This window comes from Dermacentor andersoni, chromosome 9 (genome assembly GCF_023375885.2).
Source record: "Dermacentor andersoni chromosome 9, qqDerAnde1_hic_scaffold, whole genome shotgun sequence".
NCBI classification, from domain to species: Eukaryota; Metazoa; Arthropoda; class Arachnida; order Ixodida; family Ixodidae; genus Dermacentor; species Dermacentor andersoni.
Genome location: NC_092822.1, coordinates 105141609 through 105162107, shown reverse-complemented (window position 1 = coordinate 105162107; position 20499 = coordinate 105141609).

Below are 20499 nucleotides of genomic sequence, written 5' to 3'. Positions count from 1 at the left end.
CAATTGGCCCACCGACGTTTGGTTAACTTCCAACCCCGACAAGATGACTGTAGTCCCAAAATGCTCTGTCAGTCACTATTGCTGCATTCCGCTCCCCTTTCATCCGCACATTATTTTGGCTCAACCCACCGACCCGCATGTGGCGACGCCCTTTCCACCAAGCATAATCATCAAAGAAAGGGAAACTGCGCATGCGAACATCCCAGTTCTAAGCGCCTGCTCAGAGCAACTATGCGCGTTTCCAGCTTCCGGGTATATAGGTGGAAGTGTAGGGCCTCTGTTGCGTTAAAGGTCTAACACCGCGCCCGCAATCTATCTAGAGAGCAGTGACGGAGCCGTGCATAAATATCGAAGATGGATTTCTCTTCCATGTTTATTGCGGTTTTTTTTTTTTTTTCGTTTATCATGTTACTATCCTCTTTCTTTGCTGTCCCTATTGTCTCTCTTCCGAATTCTTTTCCGATTGAACCATTGAATGAACCTTTTCCCTCTTTTTCTTTTGAATGTAATGTCCATTCATTGGACTGAATAATAAATTACTTCGTATCCTCTTGTTACTATATACTATGACGTTGTTGTTCCTGTTCATTTCATGTGCACAATTATTATAATTATGAAAAAAAATTATGGGGTTTTACGTGCCAAAACCACTTTTTGATTATGAGGCACGCTGTGGAGGACTCCGGAAATTTCGACCACCTGGGGTTCTTTAACGTGCACCTAAATCTAAGTACACGGGTGTTTTCACCTTATTATTATTATTATTATTATTATTTTTATTATTATTATTATTATTATTGTTGTTGTTGTTGTTGCTGTTGTTGTTGTTGTTTCGTTTTCTAAAACCACGCCAGTCTTGGCTCATCACACATTATGGATGCGCGCTATGTGTAAGGCTCTTGATCATCATCATCATAACCATCAGGTGTTATGGAGTGGGTCCGTGCCAACATTTCCCAAGCCTCCACAGCCATAAAGTTTCTCACTATAACAATATAGTGAGAAACTTTAGGTCTACAGCTACATCCGCGGAGAACGCTGGGTTCCCCTCACGCGTTCATTCTAATACTATCACCAAAAGAAGTCTGCAGAAGATAAAACAACTTTACTGGTTTTATTTTAACAGATAATTCACGTTATACAGCGCTAAGTCCATAAATATGGGGAAATTTATTCATTATAAATTGTAAATATTCAACCATTTCTTGGCCGATCCCCCATGGTGGGTAGGAGATACATAAGTGATAGGAAGAAGAAGCAGAAGAAGAAGTGAATGATGCGAGCCCAGGCGCAAACTGCCGTCCCTGTGAATACATCTGATGTTTCGGATGATAAAGGTGAAAGCTACGACCACGGCGGCCCACCGGAGAAAAGCAAGAGAAGCACCGTTGGACACGATCCAGAGAGAGAGGAGGAACGAGGTCGGAAGACAACGCCCGCGCCCTCAGCACAGCGGCCCGTGTCATCGGTGAAACCAGAAGCGCAGCGCGGGCGGATGAAGAGGCGTGCCCGCTACGCTCGCCTCACTACCGGTGGCAAAGCAGCTTCAGTGGACGATGCGGAACCCTGGTCTGTTATCGAGCATGCCGCGGCGCAACCCGATTTGCTGGCGCGTGAGAAACAAACGTCGGATAACGACGAGCGGCGGTCCGAAGACAGAGGCAGGGGCCACCGCGACAAGTCCAGGAGGAAGAAGTCGCCTGGTAAACGAGACGTGCCCGGCTCGCGCCCTTCTGAGAGGGGGACTCCCCTCGAGGATCCAGAAGCAGTCGCAACGCCACTGACGCACAAACAACTGCTCGCCCTCCATCTGCAGGATCAAGAGGGACAAACTACCGAAACGGAGCTCCTCAGCTCGGCGACTGAGAAAGACAAATATTCTGAGAAGGTAAGCATTCCGAGCAGCACTGCGACTAAGAAGAAAAAAAAAATAGAAGTTTAAGTTAATTGAACGGCCAAACTTCATTCCAGCGATTAATTCATTCCTCTGCGTGGATTATCGCCTGCATGACATCAGAAAAGAAATAAATAAAAAAAATGAGGAGCCCTTACACTCTGTCAAAGTGAATGACAAGTGAAGCGGTAGCACATCACACAGCGATATACAAGGGCGCATGTATTTATTTTCATCATTCGATAATGGTAGTGATGATAGCTTTGTGATTACTCTGATATAAACTGATTGGTTCGGTGACAACTTTAGACAGAACTTGGCCTAAGTTAAATCTATACACAACCGTTGTTGATTAGTTGAGGGACTTGGACTGGGGTGACACTTTCATCTAAAATCTTCTAACACAAACTGAGTGAACTCTTTCTTGTCTGCTTTTGAACTCCCCGATAAACTCCGCGATAACACACTTGGTTGTATCTGGAGCTATATACATAGTGTATATTACAATCCCGTTTATCGTTTGTACGGCACAGACATCCCCACAGTCGGTGGCATTGTCTTCTTGCGAATCAAGGGTGTATGGTTGTACATACATTTGGTCCTTTGCGTATATGGCAATGCCTTCTGCTCCTAAGTCCATGTGCTGAACGTAAAAGGGGTTCCAGCAAGTACGGACGCGAGCACAAGTAAGAAGAAACGGACAGGCCAACACTGGACTTACAACTGAAGTTTATTGAAAATACATTCCACAAATCTCCGCCACGCATGCGTATACACCCAAGAACAATAACAAGGTTTATAGCCAAAATCAACAAAAGATATACACGTACACAAAAGCATAGTCACACCCCTTACCGACAAGGGCCACAACATTTGAATTAATACGATAAATTTAAAAATTGAAGTTCTTTATCATTGATGTGGACCGAAGGTTCACTCACACATGTATGCGCGTCCAACTTTTTGATGTGGAACGCTTCGCTTATTTCTCTTTCCAGTTTACTGCGCTCTCCCTCCACAATCGATACACTATCAAAAACTGGCCGGCAATCGTGCTTTTTTCAATTTAAGGGCAAGTTCCCTCCTGTACCTGTAGGTATCAAATAGCGATGCTCACGCATGCGATCATTAATGCAACGACATGTCTGGCCAATGTAGGGCAGTCCGCACAGGCTGCTGCTGCTTCTTGTGCTCGCATTCCGTACTTGCTGGAACCCCTTTTGCGTTTGCCATGCACCAGCTGGCCAAGCAAACCACACTACTAAAGTCCATGTGCTGTCCACAAACGATTCCAGTATATCCATCGACTTGAAATAATGCATCTCAATTGATTTATTTAATATATTTATTTTTATTATTATTAGGGGCGGAGTGCTTGAAGCCTGCTTCACCTCAGGGGCGTGTCGGCCTGGTATTGCACTATATCCGGGATTGGCCCACACTCACCTTTTTATTGTTGACGCACAAATACAAAAATACGTGAACATCTTGATGTATTCATTCGATCTTTTGTTGTTTATTGCTATCATAATTAGGGGCGGAGTGTTTGAAGCCTGCTTCACCTACATTATTGCACTATCTCCGGGATCGGCCTACATTCTTGCCCGCTGACCCGATAGATGCATTGGGGGCAGAAATATACAGCTTCGCTGTAAAATCCGTCTGACACATTTTGTATCATATGCATTCGTTCCTAGACACTGAAAGATCACCGCTAAAGCGGAGCTTCTGTTTACTGGTATTTCAGGCTTGTAGTTTTACTGCGAAAGCATCAAATGGTCCATTGAGCCAAAGAGCCGGCGCTTGTAGTCTGTAGCAGCGAAACGGCACCTCGAGCTTCCTATTGACTGCGACGCCACGTCAGGATGTGCGCCTCGACGGAGCGCATCGCCGCGACGCCACGTCACCCTCGATCTCGGAAGCCGGCGCGCGGTCCATATCTCTCTCAGCCCCAGTGGGCTTAGCTGCTGTGCGCGCCTGCCGGCCTTTGTGGCCGCTGCTGCTTCCTCGGTCTCTAGTCGCGCAGGACGCAGGTGGCACGCGGCGTTGGCTTCACAGGCTGCTGCTTGATGGCTCTGGCAGCGTGTACCGCTGTGGCACAAATGACTCGGAGCGCAAAACCCGAAGGACCGCTCAGCGAAGCGTTCAACTGGACATTAATGCTTTCGCATTCACAACTCATATGGAGTGCTTAGGTGCCCTCGGATTTTTTATCATTACGTTCTCCTTGTTGACGGTATAGGTGAAGTAACATATCTGACTAAGCAATGGAATGATTTGAGAAATTTGAACGAGGAAACGATCCCTAGTCATCGCGCAGTCGAAATTCTATGACGGCACTCTCGCATGATTCGTTGATTGACGGGACATCGTTCTATTAGCCGATTAAATGTCACTCGCTATTGAACCTCTGTTCAAATCATTTGTCAATCGCTCGCCGTATTTGAGGAAAGCGCTATGCACAATTCTACAGTGCTCCTGGAGGGCCTGTCTGGCCGCCCTTTAAAACATGCCTATGCATAAACATTTCGGTGGTTACTGCCTTCACTACGTCTGTTGACTTAACTTGTCCTTCGGTCCACTCACATTGTCACGTTCTGGCGATGGTTAAGAAGAAACTAACCCGCCAAGGTGTTGGGCTGCTAATCACGAGGTCGCGAGATCGAATCCCGGCGACGGCGGCCGCATTATAGATGGGGGCGAAATGCAAAAACACCCGTGTATTTAGATTTAGGTGCACGTTAGAAAACCCCAGCTTCTCCACATTTCCGGAGTCCCCTACTACGGCGTGCCTCATAATCAAATTCTGGTTTTGGCACCAAAAACCCCATAGTTTAATATTAAGAAGCAAACACTGCTAAGGATGTGAGTTAAGAATCCACTCCTTATTGGCCGTACTTGTGCCCAGAAAGACAAATAACACTAATATCACAACGATAGCGGTGACCAGTCGTAGGTCATAAAATCTGACGTGTGGATTAAGTACGACCGGTAATTATACATGTGAGTCATTGTATACATTCCAGAAGAATCAGTGGTGCCCGCGTAAATTCGTAAATGTAGAGCACTATTCGCGTTGCGTGCGCATGTGTGAATATACTATAATGACGACGGCTTGTACGCAGCAGACGGCGGAAGCGAGAAGCGTTTTCGACGTAAAACGCTTTGAGCTAGCTGCTTTATTTTTACTGAGGAGGAAAACTAGTTTGCTTTACCAAGAGCGTTAGGTTCAGTGCCTTCATTTCAGTTTCGTAGGCAAAACGCCAAGTTTCCGTCACGTTACAAAAGCAAAACGACGTCATCAGCGCCAGTTTGTACGCGTCGCGCCTATGTATACGTCATTCCTCAAACAAAATGGCGGAATGTTCAGAATAGAACCCATGGCGGAAAGTATCTGCAATGGCGATCCATCGCAACGTCAAATTGACATTTACTAAATGGCTCTTTCTGTGACGTTTTTCACGGGATATTCCTTCAGCCAATCAGCAAGTTGACATGCCTGTTCTCATGGACCACCACCACATATTCGCGAAATTGCAGGTGCATTGTACGGACTTCTGCACTCTATCGCTCACTTTCTTTTTAAGGCGTTAAACTTGCAATGTGGCCAGAAAAAAGTCTTAGGCGATAAAACTTGAAGCTCCACGTCATGTTTCGTCATCTTGATGAAAACGCAAAATTGCATTTGGCAAAACTACCGTTTCCTGGCACAAAGTTCAAGGCACGTGACCTCTCGACAGCCAGTCAGAGTCAATAATGGCGGCAGTGCAGTCTCCATGCGTGTCGAGAATAGAACCCTAGCATAGAGTTTCATAAAACATTATTGTATGAAACTCTATGCAGAATAGAGCCCCCCCCCCCCCCCCATTGGGTGGTTGAATGCTATGAGCTTCCTATTTTAAACGGGGCGGTGGGTCGTGCCACCAGGCTGTTGCTATTTCGCCTGATGTCCTAGCTATATTTAAAAAGAAATTTAAAAATTAAAGAATGACACAGAATTCCCAACATCAAGCTTTCTTAACCACTATAGGAACTTTGTTTTTACACGCCTCCGTTGTCTGTTTTCCCTACTTTTGCGCCACCAAACTTCCAATCGCCTCTTACACTAAAGAAAGTTTACACCCTTTGGGGTGCATATCTACCACACAACATTAATCGTCATCTGCCTTGCTTGCGTTTCCTTTCTTGAAAACGCCGCGCCTGCTACTTTCCTGTCGTCAATGCCATGTCATGCTGATAACGCGCATGCCGTTCGTTACTGGGAAGTACCGGGCTCGCAGCGGACAAGACAGATGACGTTTATTGCTGTGCGGCAAGATACGACTCAAAAGGTGCAAACTTTTCTTAGAGTGCACTAATCTCTATAGCTGACATGTTTACTTTCCCTCTTCTATCGTTGAACTCACAGAGGAAGGGAAAATAAGGAAGGAGCATCACGCCATGCAGCCAGTCTCTGAAGCGAACGCTCCGGGAAGCCTCAGTGGTGGGCCAACACGTTACCTCCTGCGTCGAGATCACGGACCAAGAATCGAGATTTGCTGAGGCGTTTGGTTCCCAGTAGCTATGCCAGTAGCTCTTATTCGGTGCGCGCTTGTTCAGCTGCCCTGCCGTGGCTCTGCCTGCAGAGCGGGAACACTAAAACCAACCGGGCACTTTGACGTGCGATCGCGTGTTGAGCCACCAGGCATCCAGGAGGTTTGGCTTCAATCACGTTGCGGTTTGCTTCCGCCTATATTTTCCTTCCTCCGTGTGCTGAACTCAGGGGTGTCCAGGTGGCGAGATGAGCCTAAACTGGCGGCTGGGTAGATATCTTCACAAAATAAAGCATGTTACATTGTTTCTGTAGCTTTACCGTAGCGTGCGCATGCTTCTCTTAATTAAATATTGTACCTCGCTTTTAGAAGTACGCATTTTAAAGCATCCTGATGTCGCTTCAAAAAATAAAGAGCTTCCCCTTGAGTTACCATAAAGTGTTTCTTTCCCAATTTCGTTTTTTTTTATTTCTCCTAAGTACCCAGACAACACGCAGACATGCTAAGGATGTCTGAAGGATGTCACTGAGGATGTTGAGGAGATCCCAGGGATGTTCCTAAAATGTCTTACGCTAATCCAGAGAACCTCCCATGTGAAACACCGAAAGATGCCCCACAGAGGTCCTAGCCGGGTCTTTTTCGGATGTTATCTGGAGGCTGGATGAAGGTTATATCCCAGGCTCGGGGCGTAAAATGGAAGTCATTTGTGATGCTTGTTCTAGGCACATGGTGGGCTTTGCATGCAAATGAGTGGAGCAATAAAACTTGCACAACTTGTCATCGGGCTGCCTAAGTGCAGTAATTTTGTGAGCAGTCATCAGGCCCCCCCAAAAAGATGGACATCGTACCACGACTACCACCACACCACCACCACCAGTGCTAGTGGCGCGAGAACTGAAAAATAATCGGCACAATCCGGCAAAATTTGCGTGTTACATTACTGACAGGAAAGGAATACAATATTTGTAGTATGTGCAGAAGTAATTGGCCCTCAAGGTGTACATAAACTTCATATTTAACCAATATATGGCCCATCAGCGTTTTTAGTTTAGTCGCGAAAATAAAAACAACAACATGCACAGCGTATTGGGCCGTTTTATTGTGCGTTTCAAACGTGCTGCTGGCAAACACATCCCGAGAGTGTCTGCAATTGTTCATTGTTGGGACTTCGCTGAATCCTACGTCCCGTGGATGCCCGCGGAACATCTTTCATAGAACGTGGGATGCCAGGATTTTTTTTTTTTTTCGTGGCATGTTGCGCGTTGTCTGGAACCACACTTATCTTCTTCAACGAACACAGCAGATCTACAAATATCTCTATGTGTATGTGAAGCATGTAATTTTTCTAATAGCTTCATTATTGTCCTTATGATAGTGCATCGGATAACTGAAAGCAGCCGTTTATAATACAGCTGCTGCTTAGTTGAGCGGATAGACAGTTGGGAACGGCGTTACAGACAGGCGTAACATGTTTTCTCAGAAATCAGACTCGTGAATAATTTCTTTCGTTTACAGCCACAGAAAAAAGCAAAAAAAAAGTCTTCACGTGATTATGAAGCACGCTGTTCAGTTCTCGCCACCTGGGGTTGCTTAACGTGCACCTAAACAGAAGTACCCGAGTGTTCTTCCATTTTGTTTCGATTGAATTCCGCGACCTGCTTTGAACCCGTGAGCTCGAGTTTAGCAGCGCAACGCCATATGCACTATGTAGCCACTAATTATATAGGTTACCACGCAGCTTTTTTATTTTAAAGCATGGACTGGACAAAAAAAATCAAACTGCTTACGGGCCAAAGATTAGCATATATAACGGCTACCTAAAACTGTTTCCGGCGCCCGAAGTCCAACAGCAATAAAAGAACCCGTACCAATTACTCCGTATTCTGTTACTCGAGGAAGACGGAAACATGAATGGACTGTTGCACTGCAGTTTTTTTTTTATATAGGAATACTTCTCGTAAATCTGAGTACAGGGCGCCGGATGGGGCAGATATGTTTTATTTGTTTGAAATGGCAAGCAGGAAGTTTACGTGTCTTACCGTCTGCGTTTCGCAAGACCTACTAATGGAAAACTATATGCGCAAAAATACACACGAGATATATGCTACTTGAAGAACAAGAAAAATATTCCCCAACAACCCACAAGCCTCCTAGGGCCGTACAAAGGATGTACCATACGTGATTTTGTGGACGTCCTCGGGATGTCCGAGATTAATCCCAAGCACTACGCAAATGAGACAAAAAACGACCTCCCTGGGATGTCCCAAAGTGAGTGCATGTAGTACTTGATTGGGATGTTGGTTGTCTTGTTTTTTCTCATATGCTGGACTGTCAGAAGTTTTCAACGTGAAATTGAGGAAGAAGGGCAAGTGTAGAATGTGCACACTGCATATGGTACTTTATATGTATGGTGTATGTTTTTAGTTCTGGAACATTGGGCCTGCAGTTCAAAAACTTGGGAACAAACACTCCTACAGAAAAAAAGATGCTTTTATTCCGTTCAAAGCAGTGAAGATAATTGTTAAATATGCAACTAGTGGGAACGTAAAAATCAGCACGCTTAATTTTTAAGCGTTCCCTGAGCTCACACAAGGGGTGGGATACATACATAATTACCGAACGATTCAGGTATGTCTTCCTCAATGCTTTTTTGAATTACAACTGTGTAAATGGACAATGAACGAATTGGCAAGCTTTACGTTGCACTAAAAGAAAAAGAGAATGAGTATTATAATGATGATTGTCAGCCCTTTTACATAACGGTATCACAAAATGGGTTTATTCACGCTGAGTCGGCCTCTGTTGATCTATCTGCTGCCGCCCTCTAGGGAGCGTGTCGAAACCATGACATGCCTGCTTTTCTATGTCTTCCAGGGTGGCGCTGAAGTATCTATCACTGGTCAGGCTGCCTGCACACACATCAAAACGTTCATCTTATTTATTTACAAGTCAGCATGGTATATCTGGATTGAAAAGCAGAAACGTTCACAACCATTACTGCCTCTCACTTGCTCAAGTTTCATGAATAATGATGCCCTTGGTAGTCATCTATTATTTACATATGTAAGTGTTTAAAATAGCATCCAATTAATATAGACCCAACAGTTAACTGCACCCAGTTATCGCACAGCAACAGCTGCTTTGTGGGTTATTGTGCCTTCGCATTCTGCACAAGCATTTGCGTGGGTGTGTGCACAGGTTGTACGAAATGTCCCCAAGTGATTCAGGAACATTATATCCAAAGAAGCATCAAAAATAAACAATGATAAATAAAAGAAACGTAAGGCAAAATGATTTTTTTTTTCGTAATGAAAAATAACTTACTACACCCCAGCTTGCGGATATTCAGGTCAATGAACTTCTTCCCTTGTGCTCCGAACCAGCTGTACCGTACGGCATCATTCCAAGACAGTAGGCTCTTGAGGATGTGAGATGTTTGTTGCTGCGCGCTTTCACCTCCTTGTGTGGTCACGTGCTCGAAAAGTACCCCAAAAAGTAACGAAATTAATTACAATACGCAACGAAATTGATTACAACAATGTTGGGGGTCATAGAAAACGGCAAACTTGTCCGGCCGAGCAAGATTCAGTACACGCGAAACTGCGTCACACGGCCGGGCTGCTTTTCGGTAACTGCGTCAGAACGCCGGGCGCGGCCACTGTGCTTGAAAAGTACCGAAATTAGTTACAATAATGTTGGGGCCTATAGAAAGCGTCGCAAACATCTCCCAGTACGAGTCATTAACTCAAGTTAACAGTGACGGGACGGCTGAGCTGTTTTTCGCTAATTGCGTCACAACTGTCTCGGTCTCGTGCCGTAAAAGCCAAAATTGCTTGAAATGCGTCGCGGACTGTCAAACAAAATTTATCACCTAGCCGTAGTGCACTATAGTGCAGTGGTTTCCTCTCGGAAGTGCTGAAGGAACGCAAGAATACGCCGGGATCCCAACAAACAGGCTACATACAAAAGGAACGGGTCGCTGAACAGGCGAGCTTCACATGCGCAGCCTCCTTCCCACGCATCGATAGCGTGTCTGGCGCATGACGCATGTATCTGGCGCGTCTGGCGGGCAGACGGACAGAGTCTGGCGTGCCGTTAGCTTGTTGCTAGGTAACGCAAGAAAAATAAGTCGTAAAGTATAAGTTCATTTACACACAATACTTTTTAGTTTTAGCGGGAAAGAATAAAAAATAAATGAAGCGTTGGCTGTAAGGTCATTTCACATTCTTTTTTTTTTTTCAATGCTCACGTCAGCTAACGGATGGGGTGAACACTAGGCGTGACGTGTTTCCTGTTGCCAGTTTTCGCCGAGTGTCCGCTCTTGTTGAATTTCTTTCTCTGTGGTCCTACGTATAGCTCCGCTTTTCCTCTAAACATGGGTCAGAACGAGAGAAAATGATGATGATAGTGCGTTAAAAGAAACGACTAGAATATATACATTTTCAATTTCTATATAAAGGTAGTTACACAGTACTTATTTGTTACTAGTATTTGGATAATAACAAATTATGTATTACAGCGAAGCTGTTAAGGGCTAGTTCTCCCAGGATCGTGTCCGTGTGTAGCCACAAAACTCCCCATACCTGGGCGGATACCGAAGATAGTGCGATGCCGGGCCGACCCGTGGCGGAAGTGCAGTTCGCCAATAAGGGACCCACATATACAGCTTCGCTGGTCATTCTTCTTCACAGAGTGGAAGGGCACCGAGTTTTTTACAATAAAAAGTACAAGTAAAACAGGTACAATTAGGCCCTATAGTTATGTCAGTTTCCCGTGCAACATGCCGTGACAATCTTGCGAAACAGAGCGCCGCGCTAAAGGAAAAAGAATGTTCTGTTGTCGGATAGTGCGCCCACTAAACCAAGAAGGGGATGACTCGATCCTTTATACTAAACAATCTCAATCCGGTCATAAACGCACTAAGTTAACAAACGCAATGAATTTTATTGTTGCGTTCCCCATGTTACAGGACTTACTAAAAGCGATGCAAAATCAAGAAAGTAATAACAGGGTTCACATTGTAACATATATATGCGAATTAAAACATGCACAGACGAAGTGAATATGCTGTGTCCAGATTACGTCTCGCAAGGGACGTTTTTCGGAACATCTCCTGCATAGCCCCGTGTGAGACGTGCGCAGGATGCCTGCAGGACGTCCGGTGTGGGACATAGAATATTGGTGCATTTTGGGACATCCCTGTGAGGTTTTGCGTCGTCGGGGTATAGTTACCCAAAACAGGTTTCTTTTCCATGTCCGCTTCATTCACCGCAGCGCCCTCTGAGGCTCTGCCTATCGTCTATATATTTGTACTGTATATATTGTTTCTTTTGGTAAAGGAACGGGGGAGAGAAACAAAGACTGTGTTCCAATAGTCGCCGTAGACGGCTAAGCGGGCAGCGGCCATATTAAGTCTCGTTCTCATTTTCACGAAGACTTCAAAGAAGACGGCTTCGCGAAGACGGCATTGAAGTCAGAAACCACGGAGGAAGGATACCGCAACGTAACTGAATCCAGACTTGGTGGCTCAACACGTGATTGCATGTCAAAGTGCGCGGTTGGTTTTAGTGTTCCCGCTCTGCAGGCAGAGCCACGGCAGGGCAGCTGAACAAGCGCGAACCGAATAAAAACCGCTGGCATAGCTACTGCGAACAAAACGTATCATCAAATCTCGATTCTTGCTCCGTGATCTCGACGCAAGGGGTCGCATGTTGGGCCACCACTGTGGCTTCACGGAGCGTTCGTTTGTCACAGCTGGCTGCGTGACGTAATGCTCGGATCCCTCCTGCATTTTTCCTTCCACCATGTCAAAAGATTCATCAGCCCTTCCACTCTTTGAAGAAGGACGAGTAGCGAAGCTGTGGTGTGTTTTACTTCAATCGGCGCATCTATACATATACATACACATATATATATATATATATATATATATATATATATATATATAGGTATTATTGTTACTATTTCATTGTTTTATTCAATTTATTTTATAATTACTTTTTTCGAACATGCGCAGCGAAATATGCAGCATCCTGTATAGCTTCGCTGTAAGACGATGCAGGCTACTTTCCTTTCCAAGCAACTTGGCGGCTGAGCAGGACGCTTGAAAACTTAACGGGAAGGTCGTCTGGGCACATGAAAAAGTAGACACGCTATCCTGTGCCCTTAATGCAAGTCACATCGTGTTTTGGTAGGTTTGCAGGGGGGAACTTAAAATACAAAAAGAACGTGTAGTGTTCTACTTTTCTTTTCGTCCCCGCGAGATGACCTGACGCCGCAGAAGCGTCATAGACGAATACCAGACAGTTGACGACAAAGTAGAATTAATTTTATTTATGAAGGTAAGGGGGAGAAAGATAGAATTCACTCGTATAGACCGTTGACCATTACATTGGTAATATACAGGCTAGCAATGCAGGCAATTAAAGCGGCAAGTATGGGCAGAGAATAATGGCATTTTGGGAGAACTTCAGAATGGCTTCAGAATAGGTAGGCGTTTGGATGATAACTTATTTGTCCTTACTCGGTGTATTGAAATATCAAAAGTAGAAATGAGACCGTTGAATGTGGTCTTTTTAGACAGGAGCGACGTATGGCAATGTAAACCGCAACATTTTGCGGGGGATTCTGGAAGAGGAAGGCTTAGGCGACGATTGTCTACAGCGTTTGTGAGAGATTTACGTAAAAAATTCCATTTGCGTTGAATGGGAAGTGATGAGGAGCGTGCAGAAAGTTGATATCTACAAGAGACTGAAGCAGGGATGCCCTTTGTCCCCACGGCTGTTTATGACGTACATGGTTAGAATGGCAAAGGCGCTAGAAGGAAGTAATATCGGGTTTAACCTCTCGTACAAACAGGCGTGTACAGTAATAGAGCAGCAGCTTCCATGTTTGTTTTATGCGGACGACGTTGTGTTGCTAGCTAACAAGCAAAGTGATATGCAACGTATGGCTAATATCTGTGGACAGGAAGGCGAGAATTAGGTCTGAAATTTAGCGTGAAAAAACCTGGTGTTATGGTATTCAGTGGAAACAGTGAACAGACAGTGTCAATACAGGGCCAGGGAATACCTCGCGTAAAAAAAATATAAATACCTTCGAATATGGATAGACGAAGGCAATAGTATATGGAAACACAGGAAAAAAACTATAACAGTAAAGGGGAAGAGAATTGCGGCCATAATGAAGCACACAACGCTATGGCGATAGAATAGTTACAAGGTGCTCCAGGGTATGTGGAAAGGTGTAATGGTTCCAGGACTTACATTTAGAAACGTGGTTCTTAGCTTGAAATTATGTGTGCAATCAGGACTCGATTGCAACCAAAGGTCAGTGGGACGCCTCGCATTGGGCGCTCACGGGAGGACTACAAATGAAGCTGTGCAGGGTGATATGGGCTGGAGAAGCTTTGAATTGAGAGAAGCTCACAGTAAGATTAATTATATAGAGCGACTGAGGAATATGGAAGAAAGTAAATGGGCTGCGAGTTTTCAAGTATATGCACAAGAAAAACATTGATTCACAGTGGAGGAAAAGAACTAGGAGCAAGTACGCGACCTGCATAGTGAGCAAAGCAGCAACAAAGAACGTCAAGCGGAAAGTCAGAGAGGCTGAGATAATCTCATGGGTGGTGGCAACGGTAAAGAAACCTAGCTGCCATGAGTAACTACTTAAAACGAAAAAAACTAAATCAGGAAAGAAATAATTTATGATAACTCAAAGGGAAGCTCATTACTTTTCGAAGCGTTATCAGGATGCCTTAGAACACACTTACAAAGCGAAATATAAGAAGGAAAAAGAAGCATGTACTTGCAGCGGTAAAGCTAGGGAAACGATGGAGCATGTTTTATTAGAATGTGAAGATACCTGCCTAGCGGTCGATTTAGGCACCACTGGCCTCCTTGAAGCCGTTGGTTTCAGCGAAAGCAGGGGGAAAGTAATCACGTCAGCAATAGAGATTAGTAAGGGGCGATTGGAATATTGGTGAAAGAAAACTAAGGAAACGACAAACAACTTAGGCGTGCAAAAACAAAGTTCACAAGTGCAAAAACAAAGTTCACAATAGGGGTTCAGAAACTTTCGTTATGGGGAATTCATCGCGCGTTTTTTTTTCCTTTTCTTTTTTAACACTGGTATTAATCGATTTAATAGCGAGAGCTTGGTGGCGCACCCACCACCCTGTTCCAAAGAGGTCGCTCGTAACGTCCATCCACCCATCGACCCACCCACCCACCCACCCACCCACACACAGAGTTCCCATGCCCACGCATCCATCCACAACGTTTTAGACATACAGTTTTAGACGAGACGTTCATTTGAGGTATTGCCAGCCGTTTATGCGCAGTTGCGAGAAAGAGCGGACGCGAGAGAGAAAATTTGGGGGGCTTTTGCTCCGCCTAGGCACTACCGAGGACGTTTCCTAGCGCGTGTTGTAGGCGTTTGTCCCTAGGCGTGCCGGCATTGCATAGTGGGGTCTAGTGGGGTCGAGTTTGTGTACCCTCGGAAGCTGGCGGCCGGCGCTGCAAAATAGGTGAAGCAGCGGGCACTGACGCCCGATTTGGCGACCGCTCTGTCGGACAGACTGTGTCGCACCTGCGGCGCTCGTGCTAAGTCAATCGTGGCGTACCATAGCTTTCGCGCCTTACGGCGATGTACCTTGTAAATAACATCACATATGTTTCTGTGGGAGCAGTAGCGACCGTAGTAGAGCCCGGGCCGCATATATTAAAGAAAGTCGCGGTGCGCGGTAGTACTGAACTTAGCGTCACAAGTAGGCGGCTGGTCATAATTATATTTATTTACACGGGTTTTTTACTAATTGTAACAACGTTTCATTAATGATTTCGCATTATTGGCGGCGCCTCCAGGTGTTTTTACTAATTGTAACAACGTTTGATTAATGATTTCGCATTATTGGCGGCGCCTCCAGGACACCAAAGCGGCAACGGGGACACCAAAGCTAGAACCCGAACTGTGATCCGTGGGTTGGAGCTCGCCGAGTCCTGCGCGTGCCAGGGTTGTATAAGATCGGCTGAGCGCTATCGTGGACTGACAGTTTTCTTTATGCGAATACCCCTTGGCACGCTTCGGTTTCCGCGGCCCCAACCCACGGGCCGCTCTGCTTCCATGCAGTTTTGATCCCCCCGCTACCCCTTGGGTGTCCTGGCGACCCTGCGCCCCCTGCTTTATTATAACCTCAGGTGCTCTCTTGAGGCCTCCATTTGCCGGTTACATGTGCCCTCCTGGAGCAGTGCTTGCAAAAAAATCCAATCTATCGGCGCGACGAAAAAAGCGACCTGCGACTTACACAACACCCATGAGAACATTGCGCATTCAGACACAGCGATCACCAAGCGGCAGCCCTGAACGTAAACAAACTAGACCGCACTCCGCGGCATTTCTGGGGACAAATGAATACAACGCGCGCTAAGAAACCTCCTCCGTAGTGCCTAGGCAGAGTCATATATTCAAGGAGCAAAAGCCCCCTGATTTTCTCCATCGCGCCCGCTTTTACTCACGCCTGCGCATAAACGGCTGGCCATCCATCAAATCATGGCCATGCATCAAATGAACGTCTGGTCAGTTTCACACATGGGGCGCTATAACATAAACTTATTCCAAACTTTTCTATTCCAATTCTACTGTCAGCCCTCCACGATTGGTCAAAAACTTTTTTCGAGCACCCCCACTTCACCTGTCTATCACGCGACGTCACGAAACCGCGATACCTCCCCATCTGATGTGTACGCACTGATTATGAATGATTTGACAGAAAAAAGAAAAAACAGTTATTCCTGATGCGACCCCTTTTCGCCATTAGCCCTAGGCTATTGGTAAAATGTTTTCGGGCTGCACCCACTTCACCTGCCTGTCACAGGACGTCACAAAACCGCGAAAACTTACCGCGTCAAAGTGACGTGTACGCGATAAAGATGCATTAATATGCCGAACAAAACTGAATTTTCTTCGGAATAGCCGCAGGCTGCCCCGTTCCGAAAGGAATAAAAGATAGTTGCCGCCGATCGCTTAGACGCTGGCTACTCGCACCTGCCGGAGAGCATGGGTGTATTTGCGTATAATAAAACTTCTTGCGTGGCCGTGTAATGTTTTCGAGCCCTTTCGACCGTTTACCACCTCATTCTGCCAACTCTTCTTTGCTGAGGGTCAGTTTTAGCGTCATTCTTAAGCTTCCGTTGCATGCCGCCGCGATTTTTGACCAGCCACCACAAGCTAAGTTAGGGAAAGCTGACCAATCGCAGACGCCGGCACCACCCTCTTCATCCGCTTATCGATCTTCAGTGAACTTGCTCTGCCCCAGCGATTCCCTCCCCACTTGAGCATTCTCCTCGCCCCTTGTCAGCCAATTAGATACGACAAGCCGCTCAGTGTAGGCAATGTTATTCGTTTTTCAAGCAAACAGAAGTCACCTCCTATGAACGAGGGGTGCGTTTGATTGTTCTGTTCGAACAACCCTGCGGGTGACCGCCCGGTGCTTGCGTCGGTGGTCACGCAAATTTGACGTCAGGAGATTGGAATAGAAACATATTGGAATAGTTTTACGTTATAGGGCCCATGGTTTCACAGCTCCGCCTGGCGCCGCTCGGGAGGGGGCCGAATGGTGGTCACGCTAACTATCGGCGCTGCAATCGCATATTTCATCACTTCGACCACTTCTGGTTTCGCTTCGCTTTCCTTTCTGTCTTCATTTTGGTGGTGCTGCTTTGTCTGTCGCTAGTGTGGTCATGTTGGCGTCGTGTGATGTGCGGCGATATCTCCCGGTGAAAAGTTTCGTGCAGACGCTTTTCGGCGTCTCATCACAGGAAGAAGTTTCCTGTGCAGTTCTGCTTTACCCGGGGCTGCTCGAGCGGCCAGATACAACGTGAAACTGGTGGTCACTATTTTTTTCGTACCGCGACGACGGCAGAGAGTTCTATATATGAAAACACATGCTGCGCCGAAAGAAAGAATGCCCACAGTCAAGTCCGAAGTGTGTGAACGTCATGTTGAGGAAGACGATCTATGTTTGAATTCTTGAGAATAAATATGTATTGATTCCTCAGTGGAAACATGCACGCTTGTTCACGGCGTGATTCCACGACTTAGTTATTACACGAACACATCTCAAAGCCAATAAATGTGATGCAAAAGCGGAGTTGTCCAACAGAAGCAACTCGAGAGTTGACAGGCACTTCGACGGAAGCTTGCAGGGATGCACTTCATGCAGGTTTCAAACCAAATGTACTTGGAATATTGTTGTGCTTGCCTTCGAAATATATGCGCTACAGACTGTGATCAACAACCGCATGACTGTGATTTTTGCCTTCTGTACTCTGAAAGCGTGTATTTATTGAAGACGACGCCACGCAGCAGCGATATCTGGATCGTTTTACATGACGCAACTCGTTGATGAAATCTTTTGAGTTATGGAAAGTGTTGTCGTGAAGAGTATCGCACATAATTTGCTGCATGAAAAGCTGCAACAAAATCCACAAAATGCTATTTCAAGCTGCTATACTGCCCTCAAATGCATAATTAACATCATCATCAGAGAATCAGACGGCTTGACAATTAAGGACGGCTGGGTGAGCATATCTGCCACTGGGCAACTCGAGTGACGAAGACTATCCCCCCTACAAAGGCTCATCTTGCCCCGAGCTGGATAACCACTTCAAAGCATGCGAAATAAGGGAAGCTCTCCAGAATCTAAACGGCAGGTCTGCCCCTGGTCCTGATGGCATCCCCAACCGCGCCCTCAGAAACCTGGACAACTGCTCTATAGAATCGTTGGCAGAGAAGACTAATGGAATATGGGAACGAGGGGTTGTCCCGGAGTCCTGGAAAATGGTCTCGGTCATCCTCATTCCAAAGCCTGGAAGGCCCCCGAGTCTCTCCAACCTCAGACCCATTTCCCTCACGTCAAGCGTGGGGAAAGTAGCGGAACATGTCATACACAATCGAATTTCTAAGCACATCGAGAAACAAGGATTGTTTCCGTACAACATGATCGGCTTTCGTCCGGCCCTGTCAACGCAAGACGTGATGAAACTCATTAAATGTCAAATCATTGACAGCACCACAAGAGATATAAGAGGCATCCTAGGCTTAGACCTGGAGAAAGCCTTTGACAATGTATCCCATGCTCACATTCTGAACTCCATCTCAGAGCTCAATTTGGGAGACGCCTTCCACAGACACATAAGCTCGTTCCTACGGGATCGCAAGGCCACGCTCAAAATCGGTGACCTCAAGTCCGACAATTTCAATTTGGGCCCCAGAGGCACGCCACAAGGAGCGGTAGTCTCACCACTGCTTTTATGCGAAGCATATTACTAGAGCTCAACCCAGCTCCTCAGGCGCGGTGGTGTCGCCTTCAATACCACGTGACACCGTGACGTCACGACAGAGGAGAAACGGGGCTCCAACTCGCGCCGTCGCTCGCGGCGTCGCGGCGGTATATAAGCAGCTGCGCTTGTTTCTAGGTGGCTTTGGCTCAACTCTTGCAAGATGGGCTGGGTGGGAATCGAACCAGGGTCTCCGGAGTGTGAGACGAAGACGCTACCACTGAGCCACGAGTACGATGCTTCAAAGCGGTACAAAAGCGCCTCTAGTGAATGGGGTGTTGCCTTAGAAACGAGCTGTTTCTAAGGCTCAGGCGTGCGTCGCTTGCTCAGGCGCACATTTCGTTGCCGCGCCGAACGCTGCGTTGCTCGACGCTCACCGCGTCCAATGCGGGGCGCGTAGTCGCTGCGCCGTAGCCCATTGTCTTACACCCCTTGGCGGGTCGACGGGAACGCTGTCGCGTTCCACTCTTGAAGGCGAAGCAGAGTAACGCATGAGTTGTTTCTTCGTCTAGCCGAACCAAATATAGCCAAGCAACAGCAGTTCACCAGGCTAAACAGTGGTTCAACAACTAAAATAAAGGCTAGCATGCTTCGCATCCTGAGCTTAACCTTAGCTAAGCCACAGCCATTTTTAACATCGCCATGAAGAAATTATCGCAAAGGCTCTCCAACATAGAAGGGATCAATCATACGCTCTACGCTGATGACATCACAATCTGGTGCACCGGAGGAAGCGAAGGAGCTGTTGAATTAGGCTTACAGGAGGCTGTAGATCAAACAAAGATGTACCTGGAAAATATGGGGCTTGGATGCTCCCCGAGCAATTCTGAGCTTCTCCTCTACAGGCCAGTCATTACCCAAACCTAGAGTCTGGAAACCGTTGTCTGAAATATATATAAAACTCCACACTAAAAGCGGCTGTACCATGCCCAGAGTAGACACCATTCGGGTGCTTGGCATGTTCATCCAATCCAATGGCAGTAACAATACGACGCTCAACAAGCTCACAGCCAAGACTGAGAACATGATCAGACTTATCAACACAGTCTCGAATAGGCGTGGAGGCTTAAAGGAAGACAACCTCCTCAGGTTGTTCCATGCATTCCTCATGAGTCATATAGTTTATGTGGCAGCCATGCACAACTGGTATAACTCCGAGAAGAAACGATTAAACGTGCTCATCAGAAAAAGTATAATAAAAGTACTAGGCATTCCGTTAGGGGCGAGTACGGATCTCCTTATGCAACTAGGAGTGCACAACACATTGGACGAGATAATCGAGGCCAAGGAGTTGGCCTAACTGGCCCATCTGTTCTGTATCACGGCTGGAAAGAAGATCCCGGTGGTTCTTGGTATCAACCCTATCCGCATGGAAGAATGGAAATATCAAATCTCGGAAGATCAAAGGTACAACATACGAGTCGCACCGTTTCCCCGTAATGTTCAACCTCCACACAACACATACCCTCCTCATGAGTACCAAAGACGATCCCTACTCGGCATGTCTAACTTCGCCACTGCCCTCGTTCATCATAACAGACAGATAGCGAATACGGCTTTCCTGAAGTGCTCAAGACCATCCAGAGTGGAACAGGTCGCACTTACTGTAGCACTCCTAGATAACAGGAGATCACAAATCTTCACTGATTCAAGATCGGCAGTCAGGGCTTTCGTTTCAGGTTCTATCACCAAGGAGGCTCACAAGATTCTCAAGAAGATAACCTCTCTGCAC